Source organism: Mirounga angustirostris, unplaced genomic scaffold (genome assembly GCF_029215605.1).
Source record: "Mirounga angustirostris isolate CCGP_5_RB_7025 unplaced genomic scaffold, mMirAng1.0.hap1 SCAF_11, whole genome shotgun sequence".
NCBI lineage: Eukaryota > Metazoa > Chordata > Mammalia > Carnivora > Phocidae > Mirounga > Mirounga angustirostris.
In genome coordinates, this window is record NW_026991719.1 from 87,438,962 (window position 1) to 87,462,981 (window position 24,020).

At 50.1% G+C, this 24,020-nt stretch overlaps 1 protein-coding gene across 6 annotated transcripts in view; it reads right to left on the reverse strand.

The window, feature by feature from the left end:
- Positions 1–24,020, reverse strand: part of TSC22D3 (TSC22 domain family member 3) — a 63,675-nt gene that overhangs the window by 36,389 nt on the left and 3,266 nt on the right. The gene's annotated exons all lie outside the window — the stretch shown is intronic.

Consider the following 24,020-nt stretch of genomic DNA (forward strand, 5'->3'; position numbering starts at 1 on the left):
TTGGAAATTGTCAAGTGTTATGCAAATGCGAAGGATTATTATTAACGATGGGTGGGGAGGCAGCCATGGATTCAATGAGCAGCGTGCCAACTTGCCTGCTCTCCTCACCATCTTAGCTGGGTGAAGGCGCCGACACTGCCAGCCAGCCTGTGGCCAGCCAACACATCAGTAAGGGATGGCGTTTTGCTTGGCGTTACCCCCCATTTTCCCCTAGCAGAGCTCAGGACCAGAGGAAAGAGGACAAGGAAGGAGTAGGTTAATTTGGGCATGGAGAAGAGAAAGGCTTAGAGTGCCTCAAAATTAAAAAAATTTTTAAAGTAGACCCTTTCTTTCAAACAGAGTCTCAAGGGAAGACCTAATTTATGTAACAAAACAAACAAACAAAAAAAATAGAGCTGCCATCGTAGTTGAATAGTTGAGGTTGGGGTGAAGGGCAAGGAGCCTCACTGGCTGGGCCCTCTGCTGGCCCTTAAGATCACTCTGATGGATCCCTAGGGCTCCAAAGGAACACACTGGAAAACTGAAAGTATAGAGCAGGAGCTCATGCCCAGTGCTCTGAGCATCCAGAGGACAGCCACTAGGTAGGGATAGGGGTATAGGGCACAGAGAGCACTAGGTAGAGAGAGGGGTACAGGGCACAGAGAAGGGGAGGGGTTAGAGAATGCTGCAGAAAGGTAGACAGAGTTGGGTGCAACACTTTTTGTCTACTCAGCAGCCTTGTCCGGGGGCCCCAGGCCTGTGTTCTCGGGTTACCCTAGAATGGGGCTGTAGCTTTGGCTATAAGTGCAGACGGCCTATAAAAAATGTGGATCTTGGGGCGCCTGGGTGGCTCAGTTGGTTAAGAGACTGCCTTCGGCTCAGATCATGATCCTGGAGTCCCGAGTTTGAGTCCCACATCGGGCTCCCTGCTCAGCAGGGAGTCTGCTTCTCCCTCTGACCCTCTTCCCTCTCATGCTCTCTGTCTCTCATTCTCTCTCTTGCAAATAAATAAAATCTTAAAAAAAAAAAATGCGATCTAGAAATAGGTAAAACAAAGGCCCAGGAGAAATGAATGTGAAGAGTGCTCCTGCTCTCCCATTTAGCTTTGAGGTGGAAGGAGCTACTCCCCAGGGTGAGTCCACTGAAGTGGCTCCTTCTAACCTGTGGCCCCACCATGAACGAGCAACCCTGGAATGGGGAGGAGGAAAAGGCCAGAAGGAACTGGTCAGGCATCTTGAGGTAGGGTCAGTGGCCAGCCAGGCAGACAGAAACCTGCCACCAGCCCAGGAGCTGAGCAGAGGAGGAGTGTGGGAAGTGCTGGCGAGGACAACTCAGGACCCAGCAATCCAGGCAGGGGGTCTTGGGCCTGGTCAGGACCGGCGCCCAGAAGCAGTGTCACAGAACGAGGAGAGAGAACTGGGCAGTCGGGGGGGCGGGTGGGAAAATGGAGAACAGTTCCCTCCTGGAGCACTTGCTCCATTTTCCCACCCTCCCCACCCAAACAGGCTCAGCAACAGGGCACAGCTGACTGACTAGGCAGAAACCGATCAGATACTGCAGGTACAAGCTGAAGGATCCAGGCCAGATAGGGGTATGTGTGCCCAGGACTTCCACACAGGCAGAACATGGGTGGTTGCTGACTCGGAGGCAGATGGAACAGTGTCAGGGATTTCATTAAAGTCCCTGCAATGGGGAGGATATAATAATAATTTAAAAAATCACCTTAGAGTAAATGATGCTGGCATCCTAGAAACATCCGGTGCTGGTATTTCTATATTATTCAGGCCCTTTCCAAAGAGCCCAGCATCTTTTCTGTAGGAGATTCTTATTCCACATGTGTCTTCCCCTGATTCCTTTTCCACATGTGGTGGCCTAGAGCTCCTTCTCAAATTACCCTGAGGTAGCTGCTGCAGAGACACGTTTGTTGTGCCAGGGCTGAGCAGGAAATGGGTAACCCAGAGCAGAGGATTAGCAGCAAAAGCTATTTGTGCTTGAAGGAAACGAGAACATGTGGAATTCCGGTGTGCTTGGGCGGAGGGGAAGAGGTCGTTACATTGGTCGAGACAGTCTTTGTCCCTGCTCCTCTGGAAGGGAGCAGTGGGACCATCTCAGAAAATGTGTTGGATGAGAGAATCACTTGGCGAGGGGTTACTTCCCCTGCATAAGCCTGTGTGAGCACAGACACGGGGAAGGAGGTGGAGAGGGGGGCTCCTAAGGGCCCTGGAGAGGAACAGAACGCAAGGAGGAAAGAAGAGCAAACAAGCCCAAAATAGCTTAGCAACAGACCCCTCTGAAGGACTGTAACCCTTGTTCCGTAAGTGGTTAGAGCTCCTCCCTTCAAGCGAGAATGGTTTTGCTATTACAAGTAATTGCCTCACTCCTGCTTTCTCAGATATTTAAAAAGTCAACTGAGTCAGGTACACATACGGGGTTTTTCCAGTTTCTTCCCTGCATCTTTCAAAAGCTCGTGCCTGGCTGGGTGGGGGGAGGGCACAGAGGCCTAATAGGCCCAATTCAACCCCCCCACTCCTGATCTTCAGGCTAAGCTGGAGCCTTCGCCCTGATACCCAGCCCCTTGTGTCTGGGCTTCTCTTGGGGGTGGGGTGGGGACACAGCCAGGACTCTCCCAGTTACCTCTGTGAAAGGCAGCCGCGTCCCCAGGGACAGCCTGACGCATGGGTGGAGAGGGTGGCTGCCTGCTTAGTATGATTTGAGGGGTTAAAGGTCAGAACAATCTTGCCCAGAAAGGTCAGCTCCACCAGTCCACAGCTGAACCTGCAGTTCTCACTTTGCTTGCTCCTTTGGAAGGTCCCGGTTTAAACAGAATTGTGACTTAGGAGGGGAAAGCACATTCAGCGACCGCCAGCTGTTTATACCTTAGCTGGAGCCACTGTATCCCGTTAGCGGTAGCAGAAAGCAGGTCTCCGCCAGGGGGATGGATGGCTCAGAGGTCAGGAAGTCAGGAAAGTTCTGGAAGATGGAGTTGAGAGCCCTGAGCAGCTGAGGGTAGTTGGAGGGAGCTTGTGCTAGAAGGGAGACTGGGGAAGAAAAGAGAGTGTCAAAGACAAATCCTACCCAGTTCACCATTTTCCCAATAGATGGGCCTGCTTCCTCTACCCCGGCTGAAAATGTTTCAGGTTTTGGCAGCGAGGTTTACAACAAGGGAGACACCATCTCCTCTCCAGAAAGAGGCATTTCCCCAGAATTCATAATCATCTCTGCCCACTTAATGCAGGGACCAGGTGCTGGTGAGGTCTGGAGCCGGGGTGCCATTCACCTTCCCTACTGGGCTTCAGGCCTGGCATGAGCCACCCCTTGCTTCCTGAGGAGCATGAAAACAGTCACTGGTTCTTGGTCATGGCGGGGTGTGTGTGTGTGGGGGGGGGATACGTGATCCCTTGGCCAAGCCCCTGCCCTCAGGGACAAAGTATAAGGAGGGAATGCACGAAGCCTTGCACCTGGAGGCCTGGAGTCTGTCTCCACTAGTGCCGGGCACAGACCTGAGTGGGGTGGGTGCTCCCAAAGACAGCTGGGCTGGAATTTGCTGGGGTCCCCTTGCATTGCAGAGGTTAGAAGCCATCTGGACAACTAGAGCCCTCAAGATGGAGCACCGCTACCCAGCTTAGATTCCCCAGAGACACCATGGAAGCCTAATGAGGTTGCCAAGGGAGCGGGTCTGGCAGCCTCGCATCAGGGGACGGGACGTGGAGCAAAGACGCAGTCCCGGGCTCAACAGAGGGCCCAGAGCCAAGATATGCAGGGCAGGCAAAAATGCAAAAATCAATTCGCAAAGACAGCAAGAATTAAGTCTAGCTCTAGCCCTACGCAGTGAGTCCCTCCCCCCGCCCCGCCCCCTCCCCTCCACCTCACCCTGGGCCTCTGTGGGCTGCAGGGACTGGAGGAACCCCATCCACCCCATTGCCACAGGGCCAGCCACGGCCACATGGCGGCAGCTGCACACTGCTGTGGCTGGTTCAAGGGTCTTGGCTTGTCACTGCCACGCAAAAAGCAGCACCAGCTTCTGCTCACTGTCCTTCACCTCCAGCTCAGCCTCTGGCAGGGCGCACCTGGCCAGCTCTGCTCTGTTTTCTTAAGTGTGGGCTGAGCCAGAGAGTAGCAAGGGAGGGGGGATGGACCCGAGCGAGGGAGGAAGGGCCAGGATGCTGGCCTCCTGAGGCGGCAGAGATTCCGAATGATTCCACTATAGACCAGGAAAGGTAGAGCGCTGCCTCTTCCAATTCTAGCACTTCTGGGAGTCATTTCTCAGTTCACACTTCCCTCCTGTGACAGATACATAAATCCTTTGCTGAAGAGGCTGCCGTGCCCCTTCCTGTCTCAGACGTGATTTTCTTCAGATGAATTGCACCACCTCCTTCAGACTTGCATGGGTCAGACGACCAGACCCGGCACAGTGATACAGCCATCGGGCCATGGTGAAGAGGGAGAAGGAGGCTATGATTTCCTGTCAGCAACGTGGCCCTGTATCTCCCCAGGTCAAGCCAGGCTCCAGTGGACAGGCCTCTTAGAACTTCCTGGACAAATCCATGGCATAAACGACCATACAACATATTCCAAAGACACACAGGAAAGACTTCTGTCTGACAGGAAGTTAACTACCAAGTATTTCTGGGTGCCTTCTCCCACTTTGCGAAATGTCCATGGCAATACCTGGTCTCAGCTTAGCTTCCCCCTACACCCACTTTCTCCTCCTAGTTTCTGTAGACTCCAGGGATGCAAACTCATTTTCATAGCAGCCCAAATAATGAGGAAGGCAGAACTACTGAAAAAAAAAAAAAAAAATTAGACCCACAGCGTAATTTCAAAGCGAGCGATACGTGATTTTTTTGTCAGATACCTTTTATTTTGGGTTATCCATTGCCACGTCTGATGTTAATTACCCAGCCACGTTAAATTTAACTATGATTGTCTTTGGAATCCATGTATGAGTGGATAACTTATTTTCACAAGAACCTTCTTTATTTGTGCTCAACTTAGACTGGTGTCGAACTGACCCCACATGCCTGAGTACGTAGAGACTCGCTAGAAGGCGGGGGGAAAAGGGGGAGACAATGTGAGAGTCAGTGACTGCCATGGATATTCCACAAAGTGGATAATGAATATAGGAATAATCAAAATGTGACTCTACCCAGATAAAAAGAATGGGGCTATGTGGGTAGAGCGGTTAAATGTGGAGGCTGCAATGAATCGTTAGCACACAATTTAGTAGCATTAAGGAACAAGCATGATCCTGGATGCTCTAAATAGGAAAGAAACACGCAGGGACTATGAGGTCATCTTCCTTTCTACTCCATGGCCATGGGCCACTAATGAAACTCTACACTGCTCCCGTCTCCTGTCCGACAGCTAGCTCAGGGGGTTAGGGCAGGCGGTTGGGCCCTCCAAGGTTCAGTTACTTTTGCTCCTTTCCTACCTTACCATCTTCCAAATGTGTGTCAGTGGTCAGAGGAGAGATGGCGGGGGTTGGCTAAAGGCAAAGGTGTGCCTCTTACATTCTCAGCTGTTACACAGGACAGAATGAAATCTCGGGTGGAGAATTTGGACAGTGTCTAGAGGATGGGGAAATACAAACTGGTTCAAAGTGTTTTTTAAAAAATAGATACAGCTAATCTGGCAATGGGGAAATACAAACTGGTTCAAAGTGTTTTTTAAAAAATAGATACAGCTAATCTGGCAAAGGGGGCTGAAAAGGGACGGAATAACTACCATTTAAGCACATGAAGTGCTGTATAAGAAAGCTGGAGGACAGAATTTAAGAGGAATGGTCTCGGAGAGCAAAGGCTGTGAAACATTGGAATGTACCACCAAAGGATATTGTGGTATTCCCTTTCTTCGAGGTGTTTGCTGCTCAACTGTCTCAGCCTGGGCCTTCTGCTAAAGACGGTTCCAGGGACCAAACAACACAGGAAAGAGATGCAAGGTTCTGAGATACAACCCAGCTGGAAGGTGGGAGACCAGGCCCATAACTTCATCACTTTTCTGCTTCCTTCCCGGGGTTCATCCCCATAATCTGCAAGGTGAGCCCTGGGAGGAAGCAGGGCTAACAATCACATTCCCTATCTCAGGGCAAGTGAAGGAGGAAGTGGACCAAACTTATTTACATGGATAGAGCTCATCACAGACTCCCAGCAGAAATGGGAACCCTGTTCTCCAGTTTGATTTTCTATGAATTTCCCACCAAATCTTGTCCAAATCTGTCCGGAAATCGGCTCCAGTCCATGTAAATTGCCACCGCCACATACTTCCTGTCCTACTGTGGCTTTGTGCGTTCAGAGAAAGATCGTAACCTCTTTGACCTGCTTCCTGGAAATACCTCCTTACATCTGAGTTGAAATTGCCAACGAACAATGCTGAGAAGAAATCAGTGGAAGCTGGTGAGGACAGCCCCACTAACTTTCCTGAAGCTTTCCACCCCCTCCCCCCGTATGTTCTGGAGTGTGGTAGAGACAGTGCCCCGGAGCAAGGGAAAGGCCTGCCGGTAATCTGGAGTGTTGAGTGTCATGGGGCAGAGCAGGACACCAGGGATATAAAAATAGCAGGGTGTTCTTACACTTGGACTAGGGCTGTCAGAGGAGGCCTTCAAGCTAGGTGTACATGGACGAGATGATCTCAAACCCTACTGGATGGCCCCTACTATCCTCTGGCTCCTCTTGCCCACCTCTGCTAACACTGTGTGGTAGAGGGGCCCCAAATGCAGTGATCTGCTTACCACTGTCAAGATATTAGCCACATCTGAGTACCACCAGTATTGTCCTTAGGGGCGCCTGGGTGGTGCAGTCGGGTCAGCAACCGACTCTTGGTTTTGTCTCAGGTCATGACCTCGGGGTTGTGAGATCGAGCCCCGCCTTGGGTTCTGCACTCAACATGGAGTCCGCTTGGGACTCTCTCTTTCCCTCTGCCTCTCCCTACTGCTCTCTCGCTCTTTCTCTCTCTCAAATAAATAAATCTTAAAACAACAACAACAAAATAACTTAAAGCAGATTCACTTCTTAAAAATGCCCCCGCCTTAGGAATATTTGTGAAATCACAGGGTGTACCCGTTAGACACATTCTCCCCCCTACTACCTGTCAAATAAACAAATAGCCATAAAAATAGAAAAACAAAGTTAGTCCACATAGCACCTAAAATCATCTTGCATACCACCAGCATATGTTTACCACGCTCGGGGGAACAGTACTCTCTGTATAGTGCACGCAGATGGTCCCCACCACCAACAAGCAAGGCTTTATATCCTCCTCCAATGTAAAGCCAGCAGGGCTTGAGAATGCCCGCCTGGCCCGGAATACCGTTCCTGAGCCCGCCTCCCTCGTGCCTTCCTCTCAGGGCGAGGGCCTGGCCCTTCTTATTTGTCTCCTTTCAGGTGCCAGCACCAGCCAAGGCTGGAGTTTGCACCAGAACACAGGGCCCTTATTCTCAGTCAAGTGTTCCTTCCCTCCGGCTATTTCCCCTGCTGAGAATTCCACACTAGACCTCACTTAGCTCGGACAGTGCCCTCTCTGGAGTGGACTTCTTCAGCCTTGGCCCCAGGGGCTGCATCGGCTGGAGTGCCCCAAGCCCACATCAGTAGCCTGCCTATCAGGCCAGGCGCTCACACAGGCCTCGGCGACCTCCGGCTGGGGCTGGGGCTGGCCGCCCGGGGAGCACATGGTGCCCCTAGCTGGGAACACCGTTGTCACTGGGAAGCCAGCGACCCGCCCTCTCCCGAGCCTGCTCCTCGGGTGGTCGGCGGGAGACAAAGCAGGCCCGCAGCAGGAACATGAGAGAAGGGGCCCAAGCATTCTGCCGGCCAGAAAGATGTGTGCTGATGTTAGCTCAACCTGAGGACTTTCTAACAATCAGGGCTGAGAGGCCTTCAAGCCCAGGCAGGGTGTTCAACCCCCACTCCCCCAGCCTCCCACCCCGGGATGCTTTACAAGAGATTCCTGTTTCGGCCAGGGAGTGCTCAGGTCTTTCAGTGACTTACAACTTTTGTTGTTCTTGTTAAACAGATAAAACAGATAATCATCCCCCATCCCTCACCACCCCCACCCCCAATCTAACCTGGCCACTCAGGGTCTCTGGATACAAAGTCCTTAGAACAGCAGAACTGCCCCAGGCTGGAAGCTCCGCCCCCTGGGCTGGGGAGGGGCGGGGGGGGGGCACCCAGAGCCTCCTAACTTCCACCACCCAAGCGGGATGCCTTCTCAAGATGTCTTCTAATTCAGGGGAACCCAGCTTGAAAACCCTGTGGTGAGGAAAAGCAAGCCAGGTGAGGACCCAGACCCTACAGCTTTAAAGGACATGCATAAGATTCTTCTTTGTGACCTTGTCTGTTTGGAGGTGTTAACCTCTATTTGGTCAGGCATGGCACAATCTACCTCCCCTCTTTCTTTTTGTCCTCTGAACTCTCTCCTCTTCCCCTTCCCTCCCTCAAATTCACCTTCTACCTGGTCTCTCCTCCCTTCCCCTCAACTCTCTCTTCCCTTTCTTCCTTCTCCCCCTGGGGCAGCCCCTAAGGCACCAAGGAAGACACAGGGCTCCATATAGTGCAGCACTGTCTCCTGCAGGAATTCCAAGATCCCTTCCAACCTTAGGAATCTAAGATTGATTAACTGAGTGGCAAGAAATGATTGTTGAAGGTACTGAACCACGAAGAATGAGGACTAGTCGCAAGGGAGCAGAGCGTGCGGTGGCGTGGATGGGGGCGCTAGGGCAGTGAGCAGGTGTCTGGACAGGTGTTGGGGGGGTGTTCCTCTTCTACTCACTCTCCCTACTGCAGCTTCCCCGGCAGTGGAGGTGCTGATGGGGACACAGTTGGTAGAGGATATTGGAGATGACCTGCTATCCAGGGAGCCCTGCGCTCTCATGCCTGGCCCCACAAGGAGCTCTCTGGTTAGTGAAATGTCACCTACCATGACTTACAGACTCTCACCATATAACCCAGGGAGGGGCAAGCGACTCTGAAGGAATCTGAATGCAGTGCAATGTACCAAACACCAACACTCACCAAGCAGATTGGTTTCTGGTAGCTCATCTGTGCATTAGTGGGGGGGGGGGGGGGAGAATAGCTGCATATAGTGAATGTCAAATTCTCAAAGGGCCCTGTAGCAGTGGGTCTGGTGAAAGTGGGGGATTTACCAAGAAAGCAGGTTTCTAAGACAAGGGGTCAGTCTAGTCTCTCTTAGGCACTCTTAGATCTGGATGTAAACACCCAAGACCAGAAAATACTCCTAATTCAATTGAGAGTTTCCACAAAGACACATATGAAGAACACAAGAAACACGTTCTGGGTTGAGTACCTGAGTTTTGGGGCTTACAGGGCCACTGGGAGACATTTAGTGGAGAGGCTCATTAGCAACTTCGCATTGACTACACCCCCAAACATCCTAGTTCTCCTTAACTAGCTCATTCCAAGCCCATCATCCTTTGAGTTTTGAAAATCAACCCCAATGTTCTATTCAATCTGGACCCCCTCTTGCGGTCACGACTCTTTACACATTTACCACCTTTTCCTTCCCTTTTCTTGTTCATGTGAACTCCTTCTCCCCGACCCCAGCATTCTAACATTCAGGAGTCCAATGACTTATCCAAAGTGTCTGTGCATCCCATCCATGCACATCAGGATTTACAAGGCATTTTCCTGAATATCTGAGTTGGAAGAGACTCTAGACACCGGCTTGGCTCTCCCCTCCCCCGTTTCGTTAGTAGGGAAAGCAGCCCACAGAAGGGCAGGGAGTTACTTACTCAAGCTCAAGCATCAGATTGGTGGCAAAGTCGGGACTGGAACCCAGATCTTCTGGATCTAAATCTGACCCACTTTCCACCACCTCGAGCTGTAGCTCCTCCAGGAACTGTGCCTCCTCCACGAGTTCAGGGTCCTCCCCAAGCTGAGGCTCCTCCACGAGCTGGGGCTCTTCTAGCCTTTCCCCTTTCATCTCACCACTGCCCAGGAAAGCCTTGATTGCCTGGCTGGGGTTAGTTCCCCTCCTCTCTCTCTCTGCACCGCCCCCCCCCCCCCCCCGCGCCTCCTTCCCTTCCTTCCTCCCTCTCTCCCTTTCCTTCCGTATCTCTCTCAATTGCTCTTTCTGTAGCTGCTGGGCTAGGGCAGGAGCAACTGGAAACTCTTTCTCAGGCTCAAAAGAAAAGTGCTCAGGGAGTCTCAGGGCCAGCCTGGGCTGGCTGGGCTGTGGAGGCAGGAGGAAGTTCCCAGCCCTGAGTGCCTTGGGGGCTCCTAGGCTCTGAGGGAAGGCTGGAGCTCCTGGGGCGAGCGCTGCCCTCCGGATCTTCTGCAGAGGCCGGGCCAGCTTCCTAAACTAACTCCCAGACTGAAGGGGAGGGCCGGATCCTCCGGGGGAGCCCAGACGGCGGCTCTGCCAGCCAGCCCCTGTGGTTGGAACTTTCAAAAAGACCAATGTTTCAGCAACTGATTTCTTTTCCAACCCGAACAGCAGGCCTTTCTGTCCCTCTTGCATGACTGTGGCTGTGGCATGCAGCCCCAGCCTGAGCAGAAGCAGGATTCCAGGGCTGGGGTTCCATAACACCCAAACCACTGGTCAATTCTGTTAAATAAAATCAAATAAAAAAACACCGTTTTTGGCATCAGGTGGACCCAAAGCTGGTCTCCTGGCATGGAGTTATTGTGTACCTACTGGGATGGGATGTGCACAGCTGTCTAGAGACGAAAAGTCGGAAGACCATTGGGTCAGAGAATCAGGAGACATGGTTTCTCTTTTCAGCTGGTCACTAATTGGCTGTTTGTTTTGGGGCAGGTAGGCAGCCTCTTCTGGGCCTTAGTTTCCTCATCTGTAATGGGAGGGGATCGGACCAAAGGGCTGCGAAAGCCCTGCTCCTTCTGAGCCTCCGGGTCTCTGTCTAAGATGTGTGTGGAAGCAGAAGGTGCTGGCCCCCGACTCTGGGGAGGCGGAGACTCGGGGTGTTGAAGAGGCAGTCCCCAGCTTTACTGCCCTCTGAAATCCTTGTTCATTTGTTAGCAATGCCCATAGAGTGCCCTCATCCTTCCGTAGGTTTTGATTTCTGGTACAAATTTCAAACCTCCCGGCAGCTTGCCCTGCCCACTCACACCCCACTCTCTCCGAAGGAGGAAAGCCAAAAGCCTTCTCAGTCATTTATATCTGAGTGTGAATGAAGAAGGTTTAGAAAGCAAGCCTTGACCAGGAGACAGCCTGCCAGACTGGGTTGCAGGTGTTAGCCAGCTCTGGGCAGGAGAGGGTGTGGGACTGATGGAGCAAGGGGAGGGGTCCGTGAGGGGACTGGTGAGAGAAGAAGGCAAGGCAAGGCAAGGCAGAGAAGGTGTTGTTCTGGTTCTGTATAAGACTGGCCTAAGGTACTGAAGGCTTCCTGGGAGCATCCTCTCACTTAACCTTTCCAGTCGCCCTATTCTTTAGATGAGGAAACTAAGGTCCGGGGAAGTCACTTGTCAAGGTCACAGAGTCTGTCAATGGTAGTTTATCAGATGTGAAGCCCCTGTGCTTCATGAGCACACATGAAGACATACAATGTCTTTCTCTGCTTCTTGGTCGCCCCTCCAGGGTCTTCCGCGGGGGTGGGGGGGTGGTGGAGCCCATCCCAGCTCCCTACAGAGGCCAGCACCTCCCACTCCTCTGGTAGAGGGACAGGGAAAAACAGAGGAGGACCCTGCTTCTCTAGGATCCTGGCTCCCCGAGACTCAATGGCCCTGGGCACACCTCACAGAAAATACTAGTATATACTAGCAAAGGCTCCTGCATTTGAATAGGAGAGGAAAGACACAGCATTTTGGAGACCCAGGATTTCTGGGGGCCAATTTCAAGTATCACTTTCAGTGCATCAGTTCTTTATTCTCTTCACTGACCTTCATCCTCTTCATCTGACAAGTGAGCTTTTCAAAGCCTTCCTGATCCTGATTTTCGGCTGATAGGCTATTATGGCCCTTAGAGAATCATCCTACCTAAATGAAGGCTGCTTGATCTAGGCAATGAGACAATGTCCTTAGGGGCTTGCTTCTCCACGAAGGCCCCAGTGAGCCAGATGAACTCCACAATCCACATCTTAGGGCATCTTAGTGACTGGGGCCGTTCTGCCTTTCCTCACTACTGACTTGGAGTAAGAATCGCTCACTGAGGGGTACCCGCAGTGCCCAGAGTTTTAACAAGGTGACTTCCTTTTGCAGATCTCCTAATCCCAGGGGGAGCCCCCTTAGCTTGTGTTCTCATGGCTTCCTGCGCCTTTCCTTTGTTACGGTCAATTGTAACGGTACAGTTATTTATGTAATTATTATTTAATGTCTGTCACTGGCACTGGATTGTAAGTCACCTGCTACAGGGATCCTGCCTGGTTTGCTGGCTGCTGCCGTATCCCTAGTGTCCAATCTTCCTTGGGTGCGTGGAAGGAGGAATCCTCTTCCTCTACAAGTAGCTGGGGTGGGCAGTCTTCCTCCAAAACGCCCAGCACAGGAGTGCTCCCCCAATAACAGCTCTCGAGTCCATTCCCCCACCCCATCCCAGGCCCAAGAGAGTGCGTGCTAGCTTTAATGACTGACCTCCTGTGGAAATTTCACAGGCATTTTTATTATGAAAGTGTTTTTGTGAAAACACTGCTATATACCACACACGCACTTTGTTCTGACTCAGGAGCACCTGCTTCTGCCTCCTTTGCCTGCCTGTCCCCTCCTGTCCCTGGTCCTTATAACTGGCCCTCTTACACCTTTATCCAGTTCTTTATTTTTACGGCCACCACCTTCCCCACATTTATACATTATTAGAACATGCCACGGTACTTTCATTTAGCTTCTCTGAATGCTTGTTGTCAGGAAGTTCTTCCTATTATCTAATCTCAGTTCTTCATGCTACAGTAGAGGCCTGTTTCCTCTTGTTCTGTTCCTGGTGTGGTTTGGAAGCAGCTAGTCACCATCTCTGAGTTGTGACTTTTCTTATATTTGAAGATCAACCTCTCTTCTCTCTCTTCACCACCCTCCATTCCACCCTTAAACTCCTCTTAGATCTATCATCTTCATTCCTTTAGCCTGGCCCCACAGCCCCCTGAAGTCCCAGGTTTATCTCCTGCTGGCTAAATAAGTCTTGCTGGCCTTATCTAGACCCTTCACAATTAGAATCCCTTGGATCATGCTGAGCTTTCAGCTGTCACCCGCCTTGCCATTATGGTGGGGACCAGCCGCTCTCAAATGAAAGCTGTTTGGAGGCCCCTGATCAATTTCTTTGCCCGTCTCTGAGGTGTAGCCTCCTTTCCCTTCTGCATTCAGGTTGTTTTTCAGCTGGATGAATATCTGATATTTGCAGCCCAGAAAATTTACACCTTGGGCTCCAGAAAGGAGTGCAGCCTAAAGCTCTGTGTCCCACTGCCTCTGTACAATGAGAAGCATTCATAACTCAGAAGGAGGCCCACAAAGAGAAAGGAAAACCCAGACGACCCTCCCCTTTCTTTTTTCTTTACAGTGAATAATTTACAAAACCAAATTTTCCTCCCCACAGGCTATACCCACTTTATCACCGGTCCCCAGGACCAGCCTTTACACATTTCCATACTGTCATGGACTATTTTTAGCAAAGGATGACATTAAGTACTAGTCGCCCCGTGGGCTTCAAACTCATCTCTTCCTCTTGTCAGAATGCTGTTAGTCCTCCTCTTTTGGACCTGACAGCCACTCACGGCCTAGAGATATTTCCAAGGGTGTAAGGAGCTATCTAATGGTACAACTCCAGAGGCTCCTTAGCAAGTCCTCTGCCCAAAATGTCTCCTTAGGCCTGGTCCCGCTGATTGGAATGAGACCAGGGCTGATGATTTCAGTATTAGAGATGCATTTCTTTAGCTCAGATATTACTTCCTCAGGTAGCCTTGTCTGATCCTTCATTAAACTCTCTGACAGAAGCTTGTTCCTTTTCCCTCTTGGCACTTACTCAGTTTGTAATTATACATTCATTATTGTGACTGTTTGGTTAATGTCTGTCTATCCCTCCCACTCTGCTGATTATTCCATGATGGCTGTGACCATGTCTCTTGTGAGTTTCCCATTCTATTCCCTGTGTCTAACACTGAGCCTGGCCCAGGGAAGGTGTGCAAGAAATATGTTTTGTTGACTGAATCTATTCCTGAGTGTACATGTGAATTCTCCAGAGCACTGGTGGGAAAGGGTATGAGTGTGACTGCCCAGCATACTAGCTGGGGGAGAGGGTCCCAGAAAGCAAGGGCGGAGTGCTGCTATGGTCAGGTGACTTCCTTCCCCAGGTGACTTGAGGCTGGCTCCTTTTGCTACCCCAGCTCCCTCTCCTATCAGCTTGAGGCTTCCCTCCTTCCTTCGCCTTACCCCAGGGCCTTCACTGGTAGGACATCTGGGAAAGAAGGATTTGAGCAAGGTGCAAACAAAGCTAATAAAATGGCCTCCTGCAGGGCTGCCAGCAACTTTTGTTCAAAGATATTTGGGAAAATTGTGTATATATTCTCATGGCAGCACCCTGACTTGTCCCTGGTCCTGTGATCTACCTCAGAAGGGGCCTGGTGGAGATCAAGGCCAAGGGTACTGAGATATGAAGCTCCCCACCGCCCCCCTCAGGCTCCTCTGGTGCCCACCCTGGACTGCCCTCCCAAGCTCAACCCACCTGGTTGCCATGAGCTTTCTCCAGGCAGAAAAGCGAGGTGCCTTCCTGCTCTCAGGCCCCAAAGGCCTTCACCTACCCAGGGCTAGCCTAGGTCCCCGAGGAGAGGGGACTGGGGGCCAGCTCGCCTAGAGTCAAATAAGAGCAATGAGAGGAGGACCAGAGTGGGCCCTCCTCTAGTTCCTGAAGCTTGGTGACTCTGGGTTTCAGTCCAGGAAGAATAGAAAGTGTTCTTGGCTTCTGTCCCCACTCCAGGCCAGCCCCTTCCTACCCATGATCCCTGCTCAACTGGCAAGGATCCCCTTCCCTGTCTCAACCAGAGAGCCCTGCAGCTGCTTCCCACCATGCCAAAGCCAACCCATTCTTACGGCCCTGCTGGAAGCCGCATCCATGGAGAGACTCTCCCTTCCTAGTTTGCTTTGGCAACGCCCAAGCTCCAGACCTGCGGACCCAGGGCTCAGCAAGCTTAAGGCCTTTCCCGCAAGGAGCAGGAGTCCCTACTGGGCCTGCAGTTGCCTTAGGGGAACTGCTTTGTTCCCTGCTGGCCTTGGGGACAGCTTCTCCACCCCTCCAGCTACACCCTTAGCTCCCAACGCCCCATCCTGACTTCTGCCGCCTTGCCTGTCTTCTTCAGGGCTAGGCAGGGTAGGCACTCAATAATTCCCCAGTGGGTGCTTGAGCAACAGTGGGTCCTTGGTCAATAACTGATGGCTTGATTGACTGAAGTGCTTGATCACTCAGTCCAAGGCCCAATGAGGGGCTGCCATCATTCATTTCTCTGTGCACCTGGGTTAGCAGAGTATGTTGCCTTCAGACAGAGCAGGGCTTTTTCTTAGTCTGTCTGTCTGTCCATCTTTTTTTTATTGCAATGGACTCTGAACTGGAAGGGTAGGGGGGATAGGGAAGAGCGAGGGGCTCAAAGCCCAGGTGGTCTCAAGAAAGGGAAATTCTGCACCTCCACCTCAGACTCCCCAATATTGACTAGATTCTGGCTGGGATCTGGGGGACTTCCGGGACCCAGCTCGCCTGAGCCCTGAGATGATGATCTGGAGTCTGTCAGGATTCCTGAGTCTGAGCTCTGGATACGACCATGTCTGCTGGTAATTTCCACACCACTTTTCTTTTTACTTTGTTTCCCTGTTTCTTCCTCTTTTTCTCTAACCAGAGAGCAGTGTCCCCAACTACCCTCAGCCTGTGAGCCATTTACCCACTGGCAGCACAATGATGGGCTCAGGCAAAGACAAGGGAAAAGAAGAAGAGGAACTCTTGGTTTAGTCACAAACTCGGAGCCAAGGAAGTATTAGATTGATTGGCCTACTCTGTGTTGTAGATAGTCAAATGAACTTTAATTAGAGAAATATGTCAGAGAATCCAGTAAGCCTGACTTTGCTGGGGGCTCAGTTGCACCAAGCCAGGTAATGTAATTTTCAGAATAGGCCAGGAAGAAAGCTAAGAGTCATTGTTCAGGCCAGCCTGGGGACTTTGAGGCTTCATGGAGAATGGACTGGGAATTGGCCTTCTTTTAAAAGCTCCTCCAGCTTGTAGTAAACCCTTCTGCGTGGGGTCCTAGAGCAGTCCCTGAACCAACAAGCAGATACAAAAGGAAGAGGGACTTCTAAGACGTGTCCTAGGGCCCCTCCAGATGCACCAGGCTGTCTCTTTAGCAGTGTAGGATCGGGTGATAGAAGAAGTCGCCCTCCATACCCCCCAACCCCACCCCCGCCAAATGCCCCAAATCACACTAAGTCCACAGCAGCTCACCTGCTTGCTTACATGTGCTGCTGAGTGTGGGGGCTCAGGGGGAGGATCACCTTTGCAACCTGGTACTTGCCTCTGAGCACACTGCTTGCCTGACATGATAGGGACAGCAGGCTTTTCCTTTGGAAATAGGATGAGCTCTGTAGACCCCAAGCAGGCTTCTGAATGCCTGGCCCCAGGGAAGCCTGCCACTGAGCAAGCAGAAGCTTGATGCCTCAGTAACCTGGCTCAGTTACATAAGGCACTATGCGAGATAATGAGTCAGGGCCCTCAGGCTGGCCTAGGCCCAGCCTAGTCTAGGAGTGAGGCTAAGCAAGGTGAGGGAGGGTGGGGGGGGTGGGTAAGCCAGGAAGGAGCTGCTGGAACCACTTCCCTTCTTCTCACCCCCTTCTTCCTCAGGGATAGCAGGCATAGCCAACCAACGGCCTAGACTGCTCTGACAGGAATCCCGGCCAGACCCCTAAGCTGTGAGCAGCTGCTCTCCATCTCCCCTGAAGAGAAGACAAGAGGAAGTGGGTTGAATACCCAAGGCTATTTCGTGAGTAAATTCTTCCTTCGAGGAAGGATGGAGAAGGTCCCTGTGGGGCTCCGTCCACAAGCAGGGCCCTGATTTCAGGCTGGGCCTATCTGAGGAAAGCGGCTCCCAGAAGAGGAAGGCTGACAGTGTGCCTGGGGCATCACTGACCAAGCCTGCTTCCAGCTCTTGTTTCTCTTCTGGCTAGTGTCTGCGCCATGGGGAGCTTCCCATTTGGTCTCCCATGCAGGCTGGGATCTCACCGCATTTACACCGTCTCCAAAAGGGCAACAGCCACTTTGGGGCAGGGATTTCCAGCTAGAAGGTACAAGTGAATTTGCCTTGCTCTGATAAGAGTCTCTCCTGCCTCGATTAGCATTTGGAAAAGCTTGCTTTCTACTCTCCCAGACCCCTATCTTATTCCCAGTCCAACTCCTTCGCCCAGCTCGGGGTCGGCATGGTAGACAGTGGCCACCCTAAGCCACTGCCATGACTCCTCATGAAACCCGCTTTGAGGCTGGGATCTAGGCTTTTGGATTCAAGCAGCTTCTGTTAGCCCACAGGGTTCTACGGAAGGCCTGCTCTGCCAAAGCTGTGGTCTTACAGTGAAGCCCTAACCCTTGTCCCATTATTGCAGGCATTGGAACAGCACAACATGTCCTAGGCCATTATTGCTGTCTTCATCTAAAAGGGAAATTTCGTCTTTTTGACCCCTGTGGTCATAGAATGCCTTCCCTTGAGTGCACAGAGCACACAGAGTGCTCCACTAAATGGGCCCCAGCTTCAGTCCCACTCAGCATGTTGGCTTCTCTAGGGCTTGAGAGGCGATTGCATGACACCAACCAATTTATTATGTAAACCCAGCCAGCCATGGCAGATTATGCCTTTGTAGTTATCTTGAGGGATGCCTTACATAAGAGGAGAAAGTTCAGGTAGGAGCAGCATCACGATGAGCAAACAGTGCAATGGCCACCACCAGGTGCAGACAGACAGGGCTGGCCTGGCTCCCCTCCACCAGTCCACAAGGTGGGGGCAAGTGCTCTGCTGGGCTCCATCACTCAGAGGACGGGAGACCCTGGCAGGCTTGGCCAGACGCATCTATCTCCATTTACCCAGACTCCCTGGCCTTCAGGACCTGTCCTGGAAAGGAGCCAACACTCTACCTGGAATTGAGAGCTTGTTAGTTTATCTTTAGAAGTGCAAATACAAGCAGGAGTGTTAACCTTCTCTTTAGGCAGGGAGGGAAAATAAGGTCACCCTGGAAAGAGTTCTTTTCTGAGGTGTGGGCTCACATGGGTCCATTCCTGGCAAACTGGAGCAGTGGGTGAAATTCATGCTCTGTTCTTACCATTTTTCTTTTTTTTTAAAGATCTTATTTATTTATTTATGAGAGAGAGAGCGCACACAAGCAAGGGGGAAGGGGCAGAGGGAGAGAGAGAAGCAGACTCCCTACTGAGCAGGGAGCCTGAGTCAGGGCTCTATCCCAGGACCCTGGGATCATGACCTGAGCCAAACGCAGATGCTTAACTGACTGAACCACCCAGGTGCCCGCCCCCCTTTTTCTTTAAGAGCACAAACCCTCCAGCTACACCTCCCCAGCTCCCATGCTGCCCAGAGCCCCATGCTGCAGTGGGCCTTCCATGGACGCCAGCCTTGCCTCTCGACCTCTCTTCTCCAAACTTGGCCTTCCCATGTGTCACTCCCATAGAACCCTACTCCCAGTGAGTCGCCTCCCTGAAAGAAGGTCTGATAAATAAATCCACACGAAGTAGTCAAAGATAAGTAATGATGTCAAATGTGGCTAAAAGGTATGGTAGCCCCTGGCCATTCATGAAAGGGGCACCCTAAAACCTTTGCCAGCCCCTGATTCATGAGCATCCCAAAAGCCCATTGTTTCCCCTATAAAACTTCTATTTCCATCATTTCGTTAAACTTTTTAGAGTTCTTTTCGTTGTAATCACCAGCCCTAGCTGCTGACTCAGGGAGGGGGGTGTTCTCCCCAGAGAGAGGGGCTCAAAAAGATGCCTGTACGCTAGTGTGCACGGCAGCATTTTCCACCACAGCCAAGAGGTGGAGGCGACCCAAGTGTCCGTGGACGGGTGAGTGATCAAACAAAATGTGGTTGATCCACACAATGGAATATTATTCGGTCATTAAGAAGGAATGAAGTACTGTCACATGCCACAATGTGGGTGAACCTTGAAAACCTTATGCTAAGTTAAAGAAGCCAGACCCAAAAGGCCACATAGGGTATGGTTCCACTTACATAAAATCCCTAGAGCTGACAAGTTCATAGAGACCGAAAGTAGAAGAGAGGTACCGGGGGGTGCGGGGGGGAGGGGAGGATGGGGAGTCAGTGTTTAATAGGTACAGAGTTTCTGTTGGGGCGATGACAGAGTTCTGGAGATGGATGGTGGTGATGGTTGTGCAAGTTCGTGAATGTACCTAATACCACTGAATTGGCTGCTTCCAAGTGGTTAAAATGGCAAATTTTATGTTATATACATTTTACAGCTATATATGTATATGTTACTTACCTACTTCATATACATACATAAAACACATATATATCATACATACATATATCACATACATACACCGGCGAAAGCCTCTTAGCACATGGAATTCACATCTGTGCCCCAAGAAAAAGACAACTTCTTACATGCTGAGATTCTCATGAGGCATTCAGCCCATGACTGTTAAGTTTGCAGATGCATTTGTGTTGTTAACAGGGAATGTGCCTTAATCCAAGAGTGCCTATTCTTTGTCAGACCACTAGGTACTCAGGAAATAGTTATTTTAAATTACCTTGGGCAAGGGAAGGACTTTCGAAGCTTGATACCAAAAGTGAAAAAAATCACAAAGGCAAAGAATGACAGGCTTAACCACATAGAAACCCAAAACCTCACTACAGGAAAAAAAAAAAAAAAAACTCCATCCTCAAAATCAAATGGCAAATTAGTTGACAAAGGGTTGCAATCTCGAATTCGGGGTTTCTCACGGTGTGGTCTGCATACCACTGGTGCCCTGGAAGAGGAGTTTTAGACGGTACACGGATGTCAAACTGGTATTAGAGTATGAATTTAGACACTACTGCAGGCAGGTAGGAGAGTCGTTTTGCGCCTCAAATCACACCATGTAAGTGGCTACGCCCTCGGAGGTCAAATCCAGGAACATACACTTATTAAAATCATTAGTTCTAAGACTCACTTAGAGAAGCCCAAATCATTTGTATGCGAATTTTTCTTGGAAGTCTGATCTCTGAATCTCCTATTTTTCCCCTTGCTGCTATATATCAACTCAATAGGGAAAGTTAAAGGAATTAGTACACGGAAAGCAATTTGACATTTTTGCTATTATTATTTTCTTTTTTAAAAAAAGATTTTATTTATTCATTTAAGTGAGAGAGAGACAGAGAGAGCACAAGCAGGGGGAGAGGCAGAGGGAGAGGGAGAAGCAGACTCCCTGCTGAGTTGGGAGCCTGATGCAGGGCTCGATCCCAGGACCTGGAGATCATGACCTGAGCTGAAGGCAGACACTTAACCATCTGAGCCACCCAGGCGCCCCTGCTATTATTATTTTCTGAGCATCTAAGTGTGGGAACCAGTTGTTGCCAGCTAGAAGCTTATTAAAGTTAGACAAGAGGGCTTTTAGAGCCAGAAGCAAACTTCGATTCAGAGTGTCTCAGACCACACTGGGCAGGTGTACTTGGGGGCCACAGGCAGAACAGAGCTGATTGAGATGCTCTGGATAAAATCTTAGAAATATATTTGAGGTTACAACATCAATGACAATAACAGACTATGGCAAAAGCTCTCATTCCAGCTCGCTATACCTTACAGATCAGAGAATTAAGGCCCCTCAAATGTCAACTTTACAAGTTTTTTTCATAGGCTACACTTATTTTAATTTTCTAAAAAGATTTATTTATTTATTTATTTGAGAGAGAGAGAGGGAGAGAGAACAGGAGAAGGGGAGGGGCAGAGGGAGAGAGAGAATCTCAAGCAGGCTCCATGCCCAGCTCGGAGCCCGACATGGGGCTCCATCTCAGGACCCTGAGATCATGACCTGAGCTGAAATCAAGAGTTTGGACGCTTGGGGTGCCTGGGTGGCTCAGTTGGTTAAGCAACTGCCTTCAGCTCAGGTCATGATCCTGGAGTCCTGGGATCGAGTCCCGCATCAGGCTCCCTGCTCAGCGGGGAGTCTGCTTCCCCCTCTGACCCTCCCCCCCTCTCATGTGCTTTCTCTCTCTCTCATTCTCTCTCAAATAAATAAAATCTTAAAAAAAAAAAAAAGAGTTGGACACTTAACCGACTGAGCCGCTTGGGTGCCCCATATTTTATTTTATTTTTTTACAATTTTTTGTAAAAAAATTTGGAGCTTGAACTCACGACCCTGAGATCAAGGGTCGCATGTTCTACCGGCTGAGCCAGCCAGGTGCCCCTCATAGGCTACATTTAAATTGGAAATTTTAGCTGTTTGCCCAGTATATTCTATCTGCCTCCTAAGTTTTCCAGTTTTAGAAGCATATTCAAATGATAAGGCAGTGTTCCTGAATAAAAGGGTGACCAACCATCCCAGTTTCCCTGGGACTGTCCTGGTTTGAACATTGAAAGTCTTGTTTCCCCAGACTGGAGGGTTGGTCACCCTACCTAGTAAGGACATTTTAACCACTTGATTAGTTTCTGGGCTAATATTTACCTCTGCTTAACAATTCTTTCTTCACAGACAATTCTCTATAGTGTCTGATTGATCTTAGGCGGAGTTTTGGGCTTTGCTCTTTGCTGTGAGGTATCAGGCAAGTTACTTAATTTTCCCAAGCTTCAATTTCCTTTATTATAAAAGAAAGAAGGGTGACAACAGTACCCATTTCATTGGGTTGGTGTAAGTATTAAGTGAGATTATGCAGATAGAATGCTTAGTACATATTGTAAACGTTCAGTAAATGTTAGCTATTAATCTATTGTTGTTAGTTACCTAACACAAGATTGAAGGGATTGTATTTATTTATTTATTTATTTATTTTAAAGATTTTACTCATTTGCGAGAGAAAGAGAGCATGAGTGGAGGGTAGGGGCAGAGGGAGAGGGAGAAGCAGGCTCCCCGCTGAGCAGGGGCCCCCTGAGGATGTGGGGCTCCATCCCAGGACCCTGAGATCATGACCTGAGCCAAAGGCAGCCCTGTAACTGACTGAGGCACCCCTAAGGGATGGTATTTAAAACACATCTTCCTACCTGCTCAGCTGGGAGTCTGCTTCTCTCTCTGCCCCTCCTCCCTGCTTGTGAACTCTCTCAATCTCAAATAAATAAAATCTTTAAAAAAATAAAACACATCTTCCCCTCACCCAGTATTTTAGAGGCACCTTTATATACGAACAAGCTGTGTGCCCACTACCACTGATTCATAGGTATATACACAGCACTGTCCATTGGGACTTCTACCAGGCTAGGAGTAAATGCATGTGGTTCAAACAACAGAAATCACACTTAAGTATTAATAAGGATTTTCCAAGACTAGTTTAAAGTTGTAAAATCTTTACAGAGGACCACACCAGTAATTAAGCAGTCATCTGGTTAAAAAAAAAAAAACAAAAACAGTTATTGAGTACTGGCTGTCTAACAAGAAGCCGAAGGAAAACCAAGTGACTGTAAAACACGGTCCTACCCTCAAATTGCTTACACTCTTGTGATCCAAGGATTCCAAGAACTAAGCCAGGAGCCAGGGGCAGGTCAAAGTAGACAAACCAGACAGAAATGAAGAATGTGCCCCGCCCTTCCTCCCTGGAATACAGGAGCCCTGGCAGCAGGGGAGTGGGCTGCAGGAGGAGAGGCAGGAGAGTTGCTTTTCTAGAAGAAGCAGCCTTGAAAGTCAATAAATTAAAGGAAAAGGACACCCAGGCGGGAATCTAAAATATCAAATCATTAAATGGAACCGAAGTAAAAGCGATGGCTGAGTTTTGAAGACAGATGCCCAAGGAATAAAGAAGTAAGAAAGAGGAAATTTTCACTTTGGAGAAGGCTGTCCAGCTCAGATACCAGAGAAGTCCTATGACCAGCAATAATGGTCTTCTACTTTGCCAAGGACCATGTCATTCTGGGCAAAACCTAAACCACATACAGAATCTCCAATCTCTAAGGTCCCAGGGAAGGTCAAGGAAACTGAGACAATGCTTCATCCTTCTAGAACTCTAGGGTTGTTACCACAGGACCCTGTCACTCCTCAGCCTCACAGAAGCCTGAGGGCTTGCTGGTCTGCTGCTCAGCTGTCTGGGACACTGAATTGCTCTGGTTCCAGGAGGCACAGGACTCAGGTACACCTTCTCAACCATTCACCCTGCTCCCTCGACCAATGCCCTCAGCACCCCCACCCCCAACCCATAATATTTCCAGGCTTTGCCAAGAACCAAGCGTCAACAGGGAGGTGTCAATGGGAGTAGGTGACGAAGGAGGTTTTTCTATTCAAGAAACCCAGACAACCAGAAAGCATCCCAAGGTGTGGGGCAAGCCAACACTGATCTCAGGCTCTCAGCCTCTTACCTCACTCACCGAGGTCCAACCCTCCTAGGCCCTGAACCTAGGAACCAGAGCTGAGAAAGCGTCCCCTCTTAAACTTCAGCAAGGCCATTTCAGGGCAGTTTCTCTCCCCATAGAAAGAGTACAAATGCTACAGGCGCTCTTTCCAGGTTTTTCTGCCACCCCTCCCCCACCACCACTCTCCTACCATGCGGAGCAGGATTGTTAGGAGCCTGTTAGGGCTTTAGCTGGGCAGGAGCTGCCAGTGTCTGTGGTGTGAATACACTTGTAGTAATCTTTCACCAGAAAGATTCCCTGGAAACCTGTTCCGTATGCGGCCTGGTTTCTTTGAGACAATTGCTGCCTCATGAGAAACAATAAATGAGAAAGGGCTTTGATGGCCTGGAAAATGCCTTGTTCGGATAATGCTAACGAAGTTGGCAGCCCTGCTTGTGGGGCTTCGGAGGCAAACCTGGTCTTAGCACCAAGTGAAGGCAGTTCCTGCCAATGGGATTGCTTTGAAAATTTCCTACGCGTGCTTCACAAAGCCACCCAATGATTCAAAGAGTCTGTGGGTGCTCAAAATTTCTTACTACCTTGGCTCAACACACCACCTGCCCGCGACCTGGAATCTCAGAACTACAAGGAAA